Source organism: Ctenopharyngodon idella, chromosome 2 (genome assembly GCF_019924925.1).
Source record: "Ctenopharyngodon idella isolate HZGC_01 chromosome 2, HZGC01, whole genome shotgun sequence".
Lineage (NCBI taxonomy): Eukaryota > Metazoa > Chordata > Actinopteri > Cypriniformes > Xenocyprididae > Ctenopharyngodon > Ctenopharyngodon idella.
The window spans coordinates 1,735,205-1,756,078 of NC_067221.1; the positions used below are offsets into that span (position 1 = coordinate 1,735,205).

At 36.2% G+C, this 20,874-nt stretch overlaps 1 long non-coding RNA gene across 1 annotated transcript; it reads left to right on the plus strand.

Moving 5' to 3' along the window:
• Positions 1-315: 315 nt before the first annotated feature.
• On the plus strand, positions 316-14,388 carry LOC127524753 (uncharacterized). Its single transcript, XR_007933159.1, has 3 exons — positions 316-469; positions 8,393-8,502; positions 13,831-14,388. It is a non-coding gene; the product is annotated as an uncharacterized LOC127524753 (long non-coding RNA).
• The last annotated feature ends 6,486 nt before the right edge of the window (positions 14,389-20,874 follow it).

Consider the following 20,874-nt stretch of genomic DNA (forward strand, 5'->3'; position numbering starts at 1 on the left):
TGCATTTGACTCGCACTTTATGCATAATTGAGGCAGGGACGTCAAGGAGGTTATGGGAATGACCTTGGGTTATTAATGACCTTCATTCATGGATGAATGATTTTTTAGATTGGTAGAACAGTAGAGTTGGTCTCCCACCTTGGTTTGGCCAATTAAATGAACTTTTCCCATTGTATACGGCTGCCTCATGGTGAAACTGTTGGAGGCTTCCTTTGTGTAACAACAGGAGGGAATTATCCGAGCACAAATATTTCTCTTTCATAAGAATGTTGGTGAAAGTTTACATGGGAGTTCAGTAAACAGACATGACAGAAGCTCAGGTCAGCCAAATCCCTCCCTCAGCTCTGCCAGCCAACAACACTGTGTTCCTGAGAGAGACGAGAACCTCTTACTATTGAAATATATGGGAGCACTTAGGACGAATAAACATTAAGATAAGATTTTTTCCAACCCCGGCAAGGACCTCACAGTAAGATGATTAAATCATTGTGCTTTTTCTTCCCACTGTAACGTAACATGTTCAGTGTTTTCCAGAGGATTCATTCCAGTAATATTTGAATTCTTGCCAGAGTTCAGATTCACACATGCTGTTGCCATTTATACAACAGAAAACAAGTGCCATGAGGGTTTCTATTCTTCAGTACTCTTCACAAACAGTCAAAGCATGTGGTTATTTCCAGCTTCTTAATTCAGTATAATTCATAAAATATCCGGTAGCTGTTTTAAACCCTCCTTTGAGCAACGTAAAGTGGTGGTAATTAGATGCGGTGAGCACTGAAACAGCAGCAGTTGCTCACTGGATGAAAGCGAACTCCATCCCAAAATGAAAGAAATTGGTTTCCGGCATACAGACCTGCCTAGCTGAAATATGACGGCCATTACCAATTCATAAAACACTGGCTGTAGCGCTCATCAGCTGTGCCCTGTGAAGATCTCAGAAGAGCGTTTGAGCCGCCCACCAGCCTGGGACGAGCAGTGGGGCGTAGAGAGAGGAACTTTACTGCTAAAAATATAACCTTTAAATGCAGATTATCATGTGAATATTATATAGATGTGCACAGATATGTAATACAAGATGATTATTATTGTCACATTTTGATTGATGAATGCTAAAAGATATTAAAATTTGGTAACACTTTAGTTTTAAGTTGCTAATTAGCAGCATGTTACTATGATATTGGCTGTTTATTAGTACTTATATAGCACATATTATTCTGCATGATCATATTCTACATCCCTTAAAGGATTAGTTGACTTCAGAATTAAAATGTACTTATATTTTACTCTCCCCCATGTCATCCAAGATGTTCATGTCTTTCTTTCTTCAGTCGAAAACAAAATGAAGGTTTTTGAGGAAAACATTCCAGGATTTTTCTCCATATAGTGGACTTCACTGGGGTTCAACGGGTTGAAGGTCCAAATGTCAGTTTCAGTGCAGCTTCAAAGAGCTCTACATGATCCCAGATGAGGAATAAGAGTCTTATCTAGAGAAACCATCGGCCATTTTCTAAAAAAAATAAAAAATTATATACTTTTTAACCACAAATGCTCATCTTGCACTGCTCTGTGATGCTCCACGCACTACGTAATCATGTTGGAAAGGTCACGCGTGATGTAGGTGGAAGTACTGATCCAGTGTCTACAAAGTGAACATACAAAGACTAAGTCAAACGCCCTTTACAAAAAAGGTAAAACAATGATGTCGGACGATTTTGAAGTTGGAGGAGAAAATAAGATGGAGTTTTTCGCCCTACCGCGGTACTTCCACCTACGTCACGCGTGACCTTTCCAACGTGATTACGTAATGCATGGAGCATCACAGAGCAGTGCAAGATGAGCATTTGTGGTTAAAAATTATATGATGCAAAAACTGAGGCAATGAGATCCAGGCAGTCCAGCAATGATTTTGTCAGAGATCAAATTTAAATAAGGGATAACACATTTATTAAGTTAAAAAAAGTACAAATTAAACAAGTAAATAATAGTTTATAATAAAATCCAGAGTAATGCATCTAACAGATGACGAGTGAAGATCAGAGTGTAGAGAAAGAAGGAACAAAATTAAGACATTTGCAGAATGAAATGAGAGGCAGAAGAGAAGAAGCAGAAGAGATGTGAGAAGCAAAAAGAGCAAAGAATAAGCTAAACTATCAAAGACCCAGTCTGTTTTAGACCATAAGCACAGGAAAACTTACATCCCACTCAAACTTATGTTTTGGTTTAATAAGAAAAGGTCAAACAGATTCATCCATTATGTCATCGTTGGTGTAACGGCTAGGTCAGAGTGACTGGTAGATAGATAGATGAAAATAGATACAAAAGGTGTTGTTTTGACAGTCTTAAGAGAATATTGCAGATCTTGCATTATCTCATGTCTGAAGAAATGGAAACAGACATATTTCCATACAAAGATACATCAAGTTCAAATGAGCAACTAATTCTGAAAACATCATCGCTTCTGCAGGATTGACAGGCGTCCAATATCTAACCACAAACGTGTCAACATGACCTGAACACTGGAACACTTGAAGAACAATTCAATATAGCAAGCATACATACTCTTAAAGATACAAGAAGAAAGGAGTACATTAAAGAGTAAATACTATGATGAGGATTAATATATGGAGTAGGAGTACATGAATGTATGAAATCAATATATGAAATGTAATACTGATAAATCATAAGCCATAAATGATTAACATGAAATATCAATAAAATGCATGAATATGAATATTGACCATTTTGGATCCACCAGTATATAATTTTTATTTTTTTTAGAAAATAACCAATGGTTTCTCTAGATAAGACTCTTATTCCTCGTCTGGGATCATGCAGAGCTCTTTGAAGCTGCACTGAAACTGACATTTGGACCTTCAACCCGTTGAACCCCAGTGAAGTCCACTATATGGAGAAAAATCCTGGAGAATCCAAACTTAATTTCTTTTTCACTGAAGAAAGAAAGTCATAAACATCTTGGATGACATGGGGATGAGTAAATTATCAGGAAATTTGAATTCTGAAGTGAACTAATCCTTTAAATCCCTTTGACATCTGCAGATTTTTTCAAAAGTCAGTGCAAAAACTCTATAGATGCTGATTATAGGCATTATTCCACACATTTATCTTCTTTTCTAATATCTCTGATATACTGTACTAGTATTACTCAGATGTATTTGTGTAATGTGATCCACCTCGGAGGAGCTGGTGGCAGATGGGTTTGAACGCTCATACTCGGCGTGTGTGTAGAGTTTGTCTCTGGGAAGGGCACTGAGACGCGCCCTAGAGCCACACACACACACACACACACTCTGCTGACTCCTGCAGCTCCGGCTGCTGTCACTGCTATGATGCTAATCATTTGTTTTGGTGAGTTTTTCTGCTCATCAGCAAAAAAAACCAGACACACTGAATGGAAAGGTAAAACAGGTGCAGGCAGGTGCTGTTGTGCCCCACAAAGGCATAAATGCAGCGGAGGGGGGGGGAAGAACAACTAGGGACTGAAATGATATTTTTGACAGACTATCAATGCATACAGTCTCACTTGAGCTCTGCTGCTGTAAACAGCTGCAAACATTCAGCCATTATGAAGCAGTTATTATGGAATATTATAAAAGAGATGCAAAGCTGTTTGGGGCTGAATTTGAATATGTTTTCATATTCCTATAAATAAAAGCATTGCTTATTTATTTATTTTGTTGTTTATTATTATTTTTTATTATTCATTCGTATTCTTATTCCCAAAGTTTGGTGTCTGTAAGTGTGTTTAATGTTTTTGAAAGAAGTCTCTTCTGCTCATCAAGCCTGCATTTATTTGATTAAAAATGCAGGAAAATACAGTAATATTATGAAATATTAAAATTTAAAATAATGGCTTTCTATGTTAATATACTTTAAAATATAATTTATTTCTGTGATCAAAGCTGAATTTTCAGCATCATTTTAAAACTGTGATACTTTTTTCAGGATTCATTGATGAATGAAAAGTTAAAAAGTACATTATTTATTTAAAATAGAAATCTTTTCTAACAATATAAGTCTTTATTATCACTTTTTATCAATTTAACACATCCTTGCAGAATAAAAGTATTAATTTCTTTCAAAAAAAAAAAGAAAAAAATTACTGACCCCAAACTTTTGAATGGTAGTGTATATTGTTAGAAAAAGATTTATATTTTAAATAAATTCTGTTCTTTTTTTAACTTTTTATTCATCAAAGAATCCTGAAAAAAGTATCACAGGTTATAAAATATATTGCGCAGCACAACTGTTTCCAACACTGATAATAAATCATCATATCAGAATGATTTCTGAAGGATCATGTGACACTGAAGACTGGAGTAATGATGCTGAAAATTCAGCTTTGATCACAGAAATAAATTACATTTTAAAGTATATTAAAATAGAAAGCCATTATTTTAAATTGTAATAATATTTCACAATATTACTGATTTTTCTGTATTTTTGATCAAATAAATGCAGGCTTGATGAGACTTCTTTTAAAAACATTAAAAACAGTAATGTGTCCAAACTTCTGACCGGAACCGTATGATGATAGTTAGTGAATAAATGGTCGCAGTGATAAATTAGGAGCAAGCGTACACATGCATGTGTGTGGAAGCATGAATAACACGTGTCAGTGTATAATTAGTATGCCAGGAGGCTGTTTGCAGTAGATGGGATCTTGCAGTTCAGCGCACACCACAGCTGAATTCTGAGCAGAACTTTGTCAACCTTCAGCTCTGCCCTTCAGATCAGCACTTTCTTCAGCTCAGATATTCTCTAATTATCATCCACTTACAGTATTTCAATAAATAATTAAAGCATAAGTCATCAATCAAGGCTGAAACATTGATAACAAGAGAGGACAAAAATCCAATACGAGCCAAGCCGAGCGACCGAGTATCATAAATAAGTTGTGGCTCGTAATATTCGCATAAATCAAAATATTACAGAGGGGCGCTGCGAGCGATGAGAATTTTGTTAATCATCGCGGATGCTGATAATTCGAAGTGTAAAAATGACACGGCCACCCTCAAAGCCTAAAAGGCCTCTCGCTCGGCGCCTGTAGGAGCCGACTCGCATTTCACTGGCAGTAAAACTAAAGGAAATGCCCGGCTTTTGGAGAGATTGATAGTTATTGATTTAGCCCGAGGCGGACAGACTCGCTCCCGTGGTTCCTGCTCTATAGCAGCTGCGGCAGCGCTGCACATTTTTCGGCAAGCGTGGACCACCTGCGGTGCTTTGCAGGCTGGCAGAGACGCTTTATAAGACTGTGATCCTAAAATTCCACTGGAAGAACAGGATGCAGCTGTTATGTGGATTATGGACACACATGGACACACATGTGCATGAAATCTGCAACTTTTGTCCGGTGGTGATTGTTTTTTTCTTCTGTCAGTACCTTGGGTGGGTCTTTCCAGATAAGAGCGATCGGTCGGTAGCTGTGGGATGCCCTGCTAGGCTCCATATGCAGGAACATTCTGATAAGACGAGTGAAATTTAAGCCCTCGAGGCTCTGAAAACAAGCACAGAAAAGTTCTGCAGAAATTACTTTTCCTCCCCCGCTGGCTTTATGAGGTTTAACAAACTCATCTGTGCTGGAAAAACAGGAGGCTGAACTGGACGTGACGTCGTAGCCTCATTCAAACCAGAGGTTTCGTGTTCACTCGAGCCGCTTCTGTCTACGAGCCGATGACAGAGTAATTGAGGGCTCCGCATTGATGCAAATGGGTCCATTACGGTGGTGTGATAACCTTGTCATGAACTTGCCATCTTAATGAATGGAAACATGCGGTGGTTCCTTCGTCAAAGGAGAGCAAAGAGAAGACAACTTAAACATTAACACAAATATACTGTCATTTAAAGTCCCCATGAAATCAAAATTTTAGTATAAACATGTTCGCCTTAAGGTTATCTATAAGCTAGTGTGCTCCAAAACAACGACAAAATTCGCATTTAGAAAATATAAGCATTCAAAACTTACAGTCTGCCAATATGGATCAATGATTTTGATGACATCACGCTGCACTTCAGCTTCTCATCAGATTTTCTGTCCAATCAAATGCTCTCTAGGATCTAAAGTGTCCCGCCCCCTACACTATAAATAGATGCCGAAGCTGCGGCTGAAATCGGTCACTTGTTCACACATTTACTATTTTCTACATGATGAATGGCACGTAGTGCACTATATAGGGGATAGGGAACGATGTAGTGTAAATATGCTTTCCATTGAGGTGAATGAAGTCTGGTTTCACGTTAGTGTCACACAAAATGCTGCAGCTCCGGTCCAGAGACACGATAGCACAGAGCGGATCACATGCATTTCTCAATGCACATCTCGTTGCACAGCATTTCAGATTATTTACTATTTCGTTCTCTCGGTTTGCTAAATAGTAAATAATGCGCACGTTTTAGCAAAATGAGGGAACGAAATAGTAAATAATGCGCACGTTTTAGAAATTCAAGGGAACGAAATAGTAAATTGTGCGCACGATTTAGCAAATCGAGGAAAAGAAATAGTAAATAATGCGCACGTTTTAGCAAACTGAGGGAATGAAATAGTAAATAATGTGCACGTTTTAGAAATTCAAGGGAACGAAATAGTAAATGATGCACATATTTTAGCAATTCAGTGGAACGAAATAGTAAATTGTGCGCACGTTTTAGCAAATCGAGGGAACGAAATAGTAAATAATGCACACGTTTTAACAATTCGAGGGAACGAAATAGTAAATAATGCGCACGTTTTAGAAATTCAAGGGAACGAAATAGTAAATTGTGCGCACGATTTAGCAAATCGAGGAAAAGAAATAGTAAATAATGCGCACGTTTTAGCAAACTGAGGGAATGAAATAGTAAATAATGTGCACGTTTTAGAAATTCAAGGGAACGAAATAGTAAATGATGCACATATTTTAGCAATTCAGTGGAACAAAATAGTAAATTGTGCGCACGTTTTAGCAAATCGAGGGAACGAAATAGTAAATAATGCACACGTTTTAACAATTCGAGGGAACGAAATAGTAAATAATGCGCACGTTTTAGAAATTCAAGGGAACGAAATAGTAAATTGTGCACACGTTTTAGCAAATCGAGGGAACGGAATAGTAAATAGAGGGAACGAAATAGTAAATAATGTGCACGTTTTAGCAAACTGAGGGAACAAAATGGTAAATAATGCACACGTTTTAACAATTCGAGGGAACGAGATAGTAAATAATGTGCACGTTTTAGCAATTCGAGGGAACAAAATAGTAAATAGAGGGAACAAAATAGTAAATAATGCGCATGTTTTAGCAAATCGAGGGAACACGATTTGCACACGATTTACTTTTTTTCCTGCGTGTCATGTGTGGGGCTCCGACTCTGCAGTCGTCAAAGTGGTTCAGTATATACACTGTATATACAATTATTATATACAGTGGCTTCTACTGCAGCAACATTTTTCTCAGTGATATTCAGCCCAGTTTATCAGGAAGTGGATGGAAACGCTGCTTTTGTGCGATATTCCAATTTTGTGCATAACTTAAATTCGCAACTTTGGATGGAAACATGGCTATATGGCAAAAGCCTAGTTTCCATTACAGATTACAGATGATATGTGACAATTTTTTCCTCTCTTGAAAAGTCATTCCAAAAATCATGGCGACGGATGTTAGTAGGTTTAAGTACATCGCAGCCACCGCACTAGCCATTATTTTTAATCTAAGGAGATGGAGACGTGTTATCCAAGCATTAATGGCAATGAAAGCCCCTTATACTCAGGAGCGGACATGTGTGAGGTGTTTCTGGGAGGTTATACGATTTCACAGAGGAACTGTGGATTCAGAGTTTCCGGATGAACAGATCAACCTTTTCTGAGTTGTGCGATAAATTGTGGCATTGATTTGTTGTTTAGAATCCAGTATTGAGTATGAGTTTAATGAAGAGCTCTGTCTCGTCTTCTGTCCAAACACACGAAGATCCTTCAAAATTCTTGAATTCACTCCAAAAGAGGGTGAGTGAATACTGACAGAATTTTCATCTTGGTGTGAACCGTCCCTTTAAATATTTCCGTCTCCCATACAGTGGAGCTTGTGTTTGTGGCTGGAAATGTTTGTACCTGCATAAATTTGTTCCCCCATGAATTCTAATGTTCGCGGCCTAATCAGACTCTGCCTTATATCATCGGGGCCGTGTCATTTTGATGATCGCATTATGATGCCGCAACACTCGCTGTGTTTAACGTGTAATCTGTGTTGCCACTTTGTGCAAACCTCCCTGAACTTTCTCACTTACTGGAGGGTAAAAAAGCATCAGCATTGCATGGGTAAATGTGTGATTTATGTGGTAACAGAGATGCAATCAGAAGAGTCCGGAGTCATCAATCACAACTATGTTTTTCTCTGCTCAGCCTGTGTATGGAGATGGTGCCGCCTCCGCAGTGCATTGACATGCAAACCAGATCCCACTGGAGACATGGAGAGAAGTATCAAACCGAGGACTGACTGATGAATGACTAAGGTTTGCTTAAAGGTTACCATCTCTTCTTTTCTTTCTTTCTATCGCTCTTTCTCTCTCCTGTCATTCTCGTTCCCTCCTCCTGATTAATACGTCTTGATTATGTGCCATGAAATGACACACACATATAACTGTGCTCTACTGATGTGATATTAAGCATGTTCGCTCTCATCGACAGTTCCTTCCTTCCTGTTCTTTAGCAGCCATTTTAAAACTGCTCCAGCTTTAGTATTGATTCAGTCATGCCCTCTACTAACACATGTATTTATGAAATGCTGAGTTAATCTTGACCATCAGATGTGGATTCAGAGCTCGATTCTAAGGATTTTCATCCCTTGCAAAAAAGAAGTGTGCTATTAATATACTAAAAATAAAAAAGTATACTTTCAGTCTTGTTTTTATGTTCTTCTCAGAAATATACTTAAAATTGCACTTTAGTATACTTGACTTATGCTGACAGAAAGTCTACCCAGCTGAAAAAAGTGCACTAAAATACACTTTATTTCAGCACACTTAGAAAACTACCATAATGTACTTAAAGTGCTCTATTTTCACGCACTAATTTTGTACTTAATATACTATAAATTATTCTTAAATACTTCTTCAGACAATATTAGGAACATCTAAGTGTGCTATTTTGAGACACCATGAATATGAACTAAAATGTGCTTTTAAAATACTATCTCTGTATTGAGTTACCACTTGAACCCATCTTTCATATGCTTTTAAATATAAAAAATAGACTTATGAATTATTTAAAATACGAATAATATATAATAAAATAATATATACAAAATTTATTTACCACATATTTTTATACATGAAATAATTCATTCAAATGTATTGTAACTAATATTTATATGATGTAGTTAAGTTTATGTTAATGGTGTTTTACTTGTAATTAATACATTTCTACTGTATTTTTCATGAAAATCCATTAAAATAGACTTGGTGATAGTATATATATAAAAATCCACTAAAAAATTATTTAAAGTGTTTATAGCACACTTGCACTTATTTACTTTATCTAACTAAACTTCAAATCAATTTAAGTGTTAGTACTAATTAGTGCATTTATATTAAGTGTACTTAAGTACCACAGCTGGGAAAATGTTCTTATAGCTAGTACATTAGTAAAATATTTTTAATAAAATCAATACTATATAAAAGTCTACTAAGATTTGAACTTATTTTTGAAGCATTCAAAGCACACGTTTAAGAAATACACTAATAAAACTCCTCTGTATACTTTATTTTAATGCACTAAAAATCACTTTAAGTATTAGTGGTATTTAGTATACTTTTTCAAGTGCTCTGAACTAGAAATGTACTTTTAATTAGTGTACTTATAGTGTATAACTTTAACAAATTTATTTAGCACAAAAAATAAGAATGTACTATAAATGTACTACAAGTGCATTCAAGTATACTTTATATTTATATGGGCTCAATCTTTTGATCGATATATACTTAAAAGTATAATTAAGTATTCAAAGTATACTTGGCTTGTAGTTGTGTTTACTCTTTTAATCGAGTAGCCTATTTTTTCACATAGTTTCACATACTGTCTTAGAAACTTGCATTGTTTGAAAATATTGATTTATAAAGAAAACAGATATGTTCCTAATTCTGAGTGTGTGAATTTTTGTGTAGTCCACTGGTAATTTACTTCAAATCTACTTAAAGTACAGTTAAATGTACATTTCAGGTATAAAAATTAATACCTAAGTATAGTAGTATACTTAAAGTGCAAAATTGTGTGTGTGTGTGTATATATATATATATATATATATATATAGGAAACTATAAGTATAATCTTAAGTTCACTTAAAGAAAACTCACTTGCAGCGTACTTGTGCTTTCATAAACTAAAAAATGTGCTACAAGTACTAGTAAACTATCAATATACCTATAGTTCACTTGTAGTATAGTAACAAAAAACATAGTTGTAGACTAGTTGTGTACTCAAAGTTTACTACTACACTTAAAATATACTTTTACACACTAAAAAGTGGGCCAATTTAGTCCCAAATTGTATTAAAATACACTTACAAGTATTCTACTAGTACATTGATATTAGTATTCTTACTACATGAAGTTTATTTAAAAATATACTTGAGCTTTACTTAAGTATACTTAATCAAATGAACTTGAAGTATACTTATTTTTTGTAAGGAATGAGCCAGTGATTCTGCCAAGAGATTCGGTCACTCTCTCCGCTCAGGTTCGTTGTGTTTTAAACGAACACATTTAGATCACTGTAATAAATTTACCAGAATCAGCACTGGTTGCACATCTGTTTGTTCCACTTGACCTTTTCGGATGTTGTGAATGGTTCTGGTTTAAATATGTCACAGAAGTAACATTATTTAGCTGGTTGACAATGCTAGACAGGGTTTTGTCGAAATGGAGACAACTATGAATTATGAAGGCAAAGAAAATGGCTTGTAAGCATCAGTTTGAATGGATTGAAAATAAGAAACAAATCAATACTGCTTTAGACCACAAGCAAAAGCCAATGAGCTAGAAGCATTCTTCTCACCAATTGCCAGCAAATTGCTTATATTGTCTGATTTTTTTTTTTTTTTTTTTTACAATTCAATTTGGCTTTACCTTTTAGGTATCCAAATTGAATAGTGTTAGCCTTTTCTCATATTCACCATTTTAATTTCAATATGAAAAAGCTGTGCAATTAACAGCTTACCAGTTTTGTATTATCCTTTATACAAAGTACAAAAAGATGTTAAATGATTGTTGAACTCTGTATAATGATACATTGAATTTAGGAAATTAATTTCACATTCTGGCCTAAAAAAGTGTCCTAATTCATCTGAGTGCTTCCATAGATTGCATTATGGAAAATAGATACTTTTTACGTGATTTCCTGGAGTTTCATCTGAAAACTTTACAAACAACGAGCTCTGAAACTCTTCATAAGCAGAGCAAACAACAGTGTGAAGCTCACAACTATTAAACGAGTCAGACACTCCCAACGAAACACGAGTCGGCACTTCACATCTCCGTTCCCTTTGAAGCCATTCAAATATAGAATCAGGATGACAGTCCTAAAGATGGATGACATGGTTCATTGTGACTCAGAGAGAAACCAACTTCATTATTTGAGAATATTCTGCGCTCTCAGATCCTTTTCCTGTTCTCCCCTGATGAAATAAGAGTAGAGAGTGAAAACATAGATGGAAAGAAAAGTAAATGTGAGTCACTCAGAAAGGTCTCACCTAACAAGGTTTAAAAAAACACTCTAACATAAAAGATTTAACTCGTGATTTCCAGGTGTTAGATTCCATGAATGGATAAATTCTTACTCTATACTCTAAAAAATGCTGGGTTGTTTCAACCCAAATTTGGTGGAAAAATGGACAAACCCAACCTTTGGGTTAAATGTTTACATTCAATTTTTAACCCAGCAGTTGGGTTTATCCATATTCCAAATTTGGGTTGAAACAACCCAGCATTTTTTAGAGTGTGTTCATTTTAAGCCAGCCATATAGGATTGTTTCAACCCAGCGAATGGGTTGTATTAACCCAGCGAATGGGTTGTTTTAACCCATCGAATGGGTTGTTTTAACCCAGCGAATGGGTTGTATTAACCCAGCGAATGGGTTGTATTAACCCATCGAATGGGTTGTTTTAACCCAGCGAATGGGTTGTATTAACCCAGCGAATGGGTTGTATTAACCCATCGAATGGGTTGTTTTAACCCAGCGAATGGGTTGTTTTAACCCAGCGAATGGGTTGTATTAACCCAGAGAATGGGTTCTTTTAACCCAGCGAATGGGTTGTATTAACCCAGCGAATGGATTGTTTTAACCCAGCGAATGGGTTGTTTTAACCCAGCCAATGGGTTGTTTTAACCCAGCGAATGGGTTGTATTAACCCAGCGAATGGGTTGTTTTAACCCAGCGAATGGGTTGTATTAACCCAGTGAATGGGTTGTTTTAACCCAGCCAATGGGTTGTTTTAACCCAGCGAATGGGTTGTATTAACGCAGCGAATGGGTTGTATTAACCCAGAGAATGGGTTGTTTTAACCCAGCCAATGGGTTGTTTTAACCCAGCCAATGGGTTGTATTAACCCAGCGAATGGGTTGTATTAACCCAGTAAATGGGTTGTATTAACCCAGTGAATGGGTTGTATTAACCCATCGAATGGGTTCTTTTAACCCAGCGAATGGGTTGTATTAACCCAGCGAATGGATTGTTTTAACCCAGCAAATGGGTTAAATGTTTGCCCAACCTGCTGGGCACTTTTATTTAACTCAATTATTGTTTAAAAATGTCTGTATTGCTCACTTAAAATGAACCCAAAGTATTTTGGAAATGAACATTTATTAATAAGTATAATGAATAATAATTCAACAATACACATTTATTAAATTGCTTATTAATAAATGTTCACCTTTTGATTATTATTGTTGGCTCTAATAATTATGTGTCTGATTTTTAATTTCCAACATATTTTGGGTTCATTTTAAGCCAGACATATAGTCATTTTTAAACAATAGTTGGGTTAAAAATCAAACATTTAACCCAACTGTCCATTTTCAACCCAACTTGGGTTGTTTTTAACCCAGCATGTTTTAGAGTGCATGGTTCAGTCAGCATAGAGAGGCAAAAGTCACTTCCTCCCAGTGACATCTTATTACGCCGGCCATTTAAGCCCCGGAGACAAGGTCAAACCGAGACGCTCTCACTCGTCACATACTAATCGAGAGAGGCGAGACGACGGCTCTTGTGGATATTGACCACAACAATGACTTCAGTATCCTCAAATGAGACACTCTTATTATGAGAGCTCCGATCCTTATTAAAGATCTGACACCAAATATTCCCAGGCTTAAAAGGCAAGTGCATGGTGATTTGGTTATATTTCCAATTCGAAAATTAACTTACTTCCCTTGTCAAAAGATCATTATCCTGCTTTACGGTCCTAGTTCGAGGGACTAGTAAATTAATTTGGAGCTCAAATGAAGACGACCACAGAGAGAATGATATGTAAAACTCCCGCTGCTAAGTTCTGTCAGAGCGGTTTGCGGAGGCAATCTCACGGGTCAGTGCACGCTCTAAATTAAGTTACACATCCTAATTGATGCCTGTAGCAATTAAAGGCGAAATATGGGTGCAATCAAATTAATACGTAACTTTCGTTTGTGTGCTAACTTGCTGGTATTTATAAGAGCTGTTTGGCGTGTTGACTGACATCTTAAGTTATACCACCTCAAGCAAGTGAAATGTTTCCACCTTGAGAAGTGTGCTGCTATTATGCTTGGGTTTATCTAAACACGGCTTATTTTGTGTGTTCTCTTTTCTGTAGGTGCAAGCGAACCTCTGCATTAACTCCTAAACACCGTAGCATTAAGTAGAAAGCTGTCAAGGAGCAGTTTGGAAGAGGAAAGAAACAGCTAAAGAGGGATAATTATAGAATCTTGTGGCCCGACTCCAGAGAAAACAGGATTTTGTTTGTCTTCTGTGCCCCTTTGAGAGGAAGGCATTCGGGATGTTTGGAATAGGTCGGCGGACAGTGGGTTTTTAAACTCTCCTGCCTAATCAAGTCGGAAAAGATCAAATACTCGGGACAGAAGGACAGCCTGCTCCTCGCCCACCATTCCTCTGCATATCAAACACAGGAAGAGCACAAGAAGAAGAAAATGTCAGGGGGCCAGAGACTCGTTTGAACCTAACTTCTGTAATTATCAAGGCTAATTTAAGTTGCTTTTTTCCAGCGATTGCCAGAATGTAAAATCAGAGTTTAGTGAGGCAAGAGAAATGTTGAACTGAATGTTACTTGTGTTGATTTTCGTTCCTCAGAAAATAGTCACAACTGAAAATAATAATTAGAGCGATGATTAATAAATATGAATAAACTAATTTATTGTTACGCCTCTCTCCATTACCACTGCCACTAAAGGTTAATCACTGGCATTAATGCCTCAAGAATGGTCATTATTTTCTGTTGCATGTGCTGAATGCATGACCTGATAAAAATGTTTATACTAGGTTGCTTTAGATACGCATCCACTGCTGAAACCAGCTTTTTCTAATATTAAAGCAAGTCCTTGAACATTTGTTTTACACTTAACATCATGCATTTTCATATGACATGTACACATAGCAATTCTGCCCTAGTAAAAAATACCAAAATCTATTTAAAATACATTTATTTCATACTAAGTCTACTTCAAATCCATTAACGTTTATTGACATATCACTTGAGACTTACTGATACAAAATTATAATTAAAATTTATTGCACAATGCACATTTCTTAATATTATGCCTAAAATGTGTTTTAATATCACTATTAATAAGGATTGTATGATCTTTGTATAATATCAGTCTTTAAATGCGAGATATTTAAAGTGTACCTTCTAATAGTTCCACTTTAGCACAATCAGATTATACTTCAGTATATCTTTAGTTGGATCTCAGCACTACTTCCACACAATTAAAGTGCATTAAGTACAAAATTATATGTTCCAGTTTAGCAGACTTTAAATGGTTAGTTCACCCAAAAAAAAAGAAAAAAAAGAAAATAATGTCATTTAGTACTCACTCACATGCTGTTCCACACCCATAAGACCTTCATTCATCTTCAGAACACAAATTAAGATATTTTTGATAAAATCTGATGGCTCCGTGAGGCCTGCATTGCCAGCAAGATAATTAACACTTTCAATGCCCAGAAAGGTACTAAAAATATATTTAAAACAGTTCATGTGACTACCTTAATGTTATGAAGTGACGAGAATATTTTTTGTGTGCCAAAAAAACCAAAATAACGTCTTCAATCAACAATATCTAGTGATGGGCGATTTCAAAACTCTGCTTCATGAAGCTTCGAAGCTTTACGAATCTTTTGTTTCAAATCAGTGGTTCGGAGCGTGTTTTAAACTGTCAAAGTCACGCCCCCCAGTGGTGAACCATTGAAATTTCGAAACACTTATCACGTAACAAAGCCTCGTTTACTGAAATCACATGACTTTGGCAGTTTGATACATGCTCCGAACCACTGATTCGAAGCTTCATGAAGCAGTGTTTTGAAATCGCCCATCACTAGATATTGTTGAATAAAGTTGTTATTTTGTTTTTTGCCGTATTCTCATCGCCTCATAACATTAATGTTGCACCACTGTAGTCACATGAACTGTTTTAAATACATCTTTAGTGGCTTTCTGGGCATTGAAAGTGTTAATTATCTTTCTGTCAATAGAGGCCTCACTGAGCTGGAATATTATGAAAATATCTTAATTTGTGTTCTGAAGATGAATGAAGGTCTTAATTAAAATCACTTACAAGTTTAAAATGTAAACACAGATTCTGTATTTATTTATACTCTCATGGTGCAAACAGTGCAAAAATAGTGCAAACAGCAAAAGTAACAATCACCAACCATGTCTTCAGTTGTGTTTCAAAATTACAACGGAGTACAACTGCAAATAAATCCTGATAAAGTAACAAACATGTTAAAGTAACCTGGTAAAGTAAAGAAGTTCAGTGTGAAACAGTCAATAACACACTCTTAGAGTGTAAATATAATATGTATGTGGAACATGCTACCACCAATTAGGTAGTTAAATTTTCAAAACTCTTGTCCCATGGAACAAATTGTAAAAATAGTGCACACACTGTATCAAAAAGTAACGATCCCAACAATGTCTTCAGATACAAAATATAGCTGTGACGCAGCTCTCCGTGTACGCGCTTCGGATAAGTACACACAAATCGAGTTCTCTTTTGCATCTTACGGTTGAATGTTTAAATTGGCAAGGTTTAAATGAGTTTAGTTTAAACACAGATAGCAACGTGAGCTGCTCAGATCTCACCTGCGCTCGCGCACTATCAACACCCTGGTGATGACGGCGTAAATGACTGCTCATAGAGCATACGGCTCTTGCATTGAACATTTGTTTATAGTGATTACGTTAGTTTGCTCCACATCTGATTTTCTATAACCAAACCAGTTCCAAATTGTGGAGGTAGTTCCTCGCTTAACAACAAGCTCCTCCTCAGCCCAATGTCCGCCTTCCGCCATGCTTGTTTTCACTCCGCACGTGAACAGTGAATCGACTGCGCACAAAACTACGTCATCAACTTCACTTATCATTATTATCGCGAGGAGACAAATTTTTATTGTGAGGAGAATTTTCAACGGTATATCGCAAACGATAAGATATCGCCCATCCCTATCTTACGGGTGTGGAACGACATGAGGATGAGTAATTAATAACACAATTTTCATTTTTGAGTGAACTAACCCTTTAAGCATACCAGTTTAGTATACCAAAAGTACATATTTCAGGGTATTTTTATTTAGTACATAAATATACATAAATATAAAGTCAGTCGCACCTCGATTTTCTTCTAAATAACGCACATTTCATTCATAATATTATAAATACAGGCCTATAGTTCCTGCACATTTTTGTTTTTCTGAATTGTGTGAAATGGCTAATAAAAATAGGTAATACAAAACGATTATGTGGTCACCAAGGTGAAATGGTTTAGTCTTGACTTCTGGTCGTGAGTGACAGTGTTGGGGGATGGGAACTCTGTTGATTGTCGAGTGCAAAATAAACACAGAGATGGACAGGAAAAGGTCAAAGCCATCAGGTGCCCAATTTAGAAAAAAAAGAAAAGAAGAAGAGGAGAAACGAGCAAAAGATAAAGGCATGCAACTATGTTCTCTCTGTATGATTATTACGGTATCCATGTCATGAATGAAGGGCTAATGTTAATTGGTGGGTATTACTCTTAAAGGGATAGTTCACCCAAAAATGAAAATTTGGTGTTTATCTGCTTACCCCCAGGGCATCCAAGATGTAGGTGACTTTGTTTCTTCAGTAGAACACAAATTATGATTTTTAACTCCAACCGTTGCGGTCTGTCAGTCGTATAATGCATTGAAACGGTAACACCATCTATGAGAATAAAAAAAAAACATGCACAGACAAATCCAAATTAAACCCTGTGGCTTGTGCGCATCCGGTTGGTGAGGTCTGAACGCACTCTGACAACGGAAGTGATCTCTCGCACTCATTGACGTATAAGCGTGCTATGCTATGCTTGCTTATACAACAATAATTCGGTTTTAACTCAACAAACACGAGATCTAATTTTACCCTAATATTGTGCTTTGCAACAAAACTGTTACAAGTTCAGTTATTATTTATTTCCATCAGTTGGGTTAACGTTAGGCCCTGTAATTAGCCAACGGAGTTTTCAAATCTGTGTAATTATAATTTAAATCGGACTACTTTTCAAATTGTATTTCATAAACCAACATCTCAGACGTTATGTCAAAATATTATGGGGTTTCAAATAAAAAAATGACTTTCTGTTACAGAACAGGGCATTGATTTCATACATGTCCACTGTAGAGGACACCAGGACTTACAGCATGTTTATCAGGCATTTTGGGAGACACAACAAGTGAATATGGAAATAAATTATGCCTCAATATTCCTATGAAATATTAGATATTATTATTAAAATGTTGCCAATTATTACTCCAATTATTACACTTCTTTTTTCATTAAATGTTGCTCCAAGAACACATTAATATGCAAATTAGATACGTTGCATTAATTTATGGCCATTTTACCCACATACTGCATAAAGTAAAATGATGTATCAATTCATTCCATTATATCTTTCATAACATAGTTAATCATCTTTATACAAATTTTGGTTAAAAAAAAATCCTGAAACCCAAAAAGTTATTAAGTGTGTTTTTCAAATGTTCTAATGAAGGATTTGTGCAATTAAGAAATATAATTTTCTCTTTCACTTATGTCGTTATAATAAAATATAACTGTTTGTGCGCTCGAAGGGGGTCTCGCCCAGGGTGTAATTCAATGTAGAACCGCCACTGACTTAATCTTTAATATTTGGCTACTTATTTATGACAGAAATGCTACAGACATAAGAAAATGTGGACTAAACTCAGAGCAAGGGTTTAAATGTTTATTTTGAAATCACGATGAAAAACAGTTTGATGTATTCTCTTCTGTGTTGGCTTAGATTTTTAAATGATTAACGTTGCAAATCTGGTGAAACTGCGCACCCAAACATATGCAGAGATGGAGTTTGTTAGCCGAGCTGCTGAGATGCGCTCTATCTCACACTGCATGTCTTTAGTAAATCCTGACAGGAGTTTTTTAACTCCAAAAGAGGGATTGTTAGTAAATCTGGCCCTTAGTCCCCCTTCACTTTCACCAACCGTGCAAGAAGCACGATAATTTGTTATTTGTTAATGAGAGGTTTCGCGAGCCTGCATAACTCAGCACTGAATAAAAACTCTGGTGTTTTGAGCAGTGAGTGGACTCTGACTAACTTAAACACTTCTGATTGGCCACTGCGTTCAAGAGATCAACAGCTATGCCTGTAATTGGCTACATTGCTCAACGCTGCAAAAACATGTTGTAAATAGATACAGTTGACGTTCTCCAGAGCGCAAACACAAATATATACTGAAGCGTTTTTGTCAAATCTGTTTCACCAATATATTATTACAGTACCAACTGAGGGTGCTCTTGCTTGTGTTGGAGGGTGTGTTTAGCACCCTCAAGCACCCCTGTAGAACCGGGCCTGGTTTTGCGTCACTAAACAAACACTAGTGCTGTAAATTATGGATGCTTGTTTCCGCCACTGAATAAAAAATAAAAAAGACTTTTTAATCTCACAATTCTGACTTTTTTTTCTCACAATTGCAAGTTTATATCTTGCAATTCCGACTTCTTTTCTCAGAATTGCGAGAAATAAAGTCAGAAATGCGTGACATAAACTCACATTTGCGAGAAAAGTCAGAATTGTGAGTTCTAAACTCAGAATTGTTGGATATGAACTTGCAAACACAAGAAATAAAGTCAGATTTGTGTGATATAAACTTGCAATCATGAGAAATAAAGTCAGAATTGTGGGACATAAACTCACAATTGCGAGAAAAAGTCAGAATTGTGAGACAAAAAGTTGCAATTATCTTTTTGATTTTTTATTCAGTGGTGGAAACAAGCTTCCATAGTAAACACTAGCAGTTCTCATATGTATTATGGAATTATTCAACTTGACAGATAATAGATGATAGCAGAGATATTTGTCCAGAGAGAACATCCTTCCAATGATTCCAGCCCTCTTGGATATTTATGAGTTGTGCTTCTGTCCACTCACCTCTAAATATAAACACAGGAAAACACACATCTCACCCCTGACACAAGGGACTGGGCAAAGACACATAGATGTGAAGAAGTTGAGCATCAGTCAGTTCTCGAACTCCTCCGCCGTGGACTGTTTACTCTCCCGACGCAGACCTGAGAAACACAGTCATGATGAATTAAAGCTGCATTTAAATTCACATTTATCTCTCTCTTGCTTCCTCTTTATTGGAGATTTTCTCTTAGAAGAGTTTTTTTTTTTCTTCTGTCTCCCAGGGCTGTTTTTTTTATACATTCGAGGAAAACACTGAGGTGAGAGCACACTTATTAACGGTCTCTCACTTTGTTAATTTGCTGACTCACTAGCGAGTGAATATCTGTTTGGAGTCCGTGTGGATTTATGTCCTGAATCCGGGCAGGAGTTTCAGCTGTCTGTCCTTTCAGAAAGGCTGCAGCGACCGGAGACGTTTAGAGAGGTAAAATATTGGTGCATTTCAAAGAGAATGGAATAATACCAGTGGAGTGTGTATATCTGTCAGCGTACCTTGCTGGAGGGGGAAAAAACTGCTGAAATTTCCATGCTGCTCTAGGCTGGTTTCTGTGATCTCATCAGTATTCAAGAGTAGGCCTGTTTTTTGTAAAAACAAAACAAAAATTCCCAAAAATTAGACACTCATATTCACTATATCAATAGCTTCTAAAGCAACATAAGTTATCCTGAAAAAGTATTCAGACACTTAAGTCACACTGGTACCACTTTAAAATAATGGTCCAGATCACTAGTAGTTAGTGTCTAGGTAACATTTGAGTAATTATTAATGGATTTTATGACTATATTCAGAGTAAGAAAAGTTGATTGATTACGTCTCAGACACACGATAATGTTGTGATTACTAATTCATTGGAAATTCTTTATAATTTGTCATACACTCTAAAAAGAGTTTAAAACAACCCAAGTTGTGCTGAAAATGGACAAACCCAGCAAATGGGTTGTTTTAACCCAGCGGTTGGGTTAAATGTTTTATTTAACCCAACTATTGTTTAAGAATGACTATATGTCTGGCTTAAAATGAACCCAAAATAGGTTGGGAATTAAAAATCAGACACATAATTACTAGAGGCAACAATAATAATCAAAAGGTGAACATTTATTCATAAGAAATTTAATAAATTGTTTATTGTTTAATTATTTTTCATTAAACTTATTAA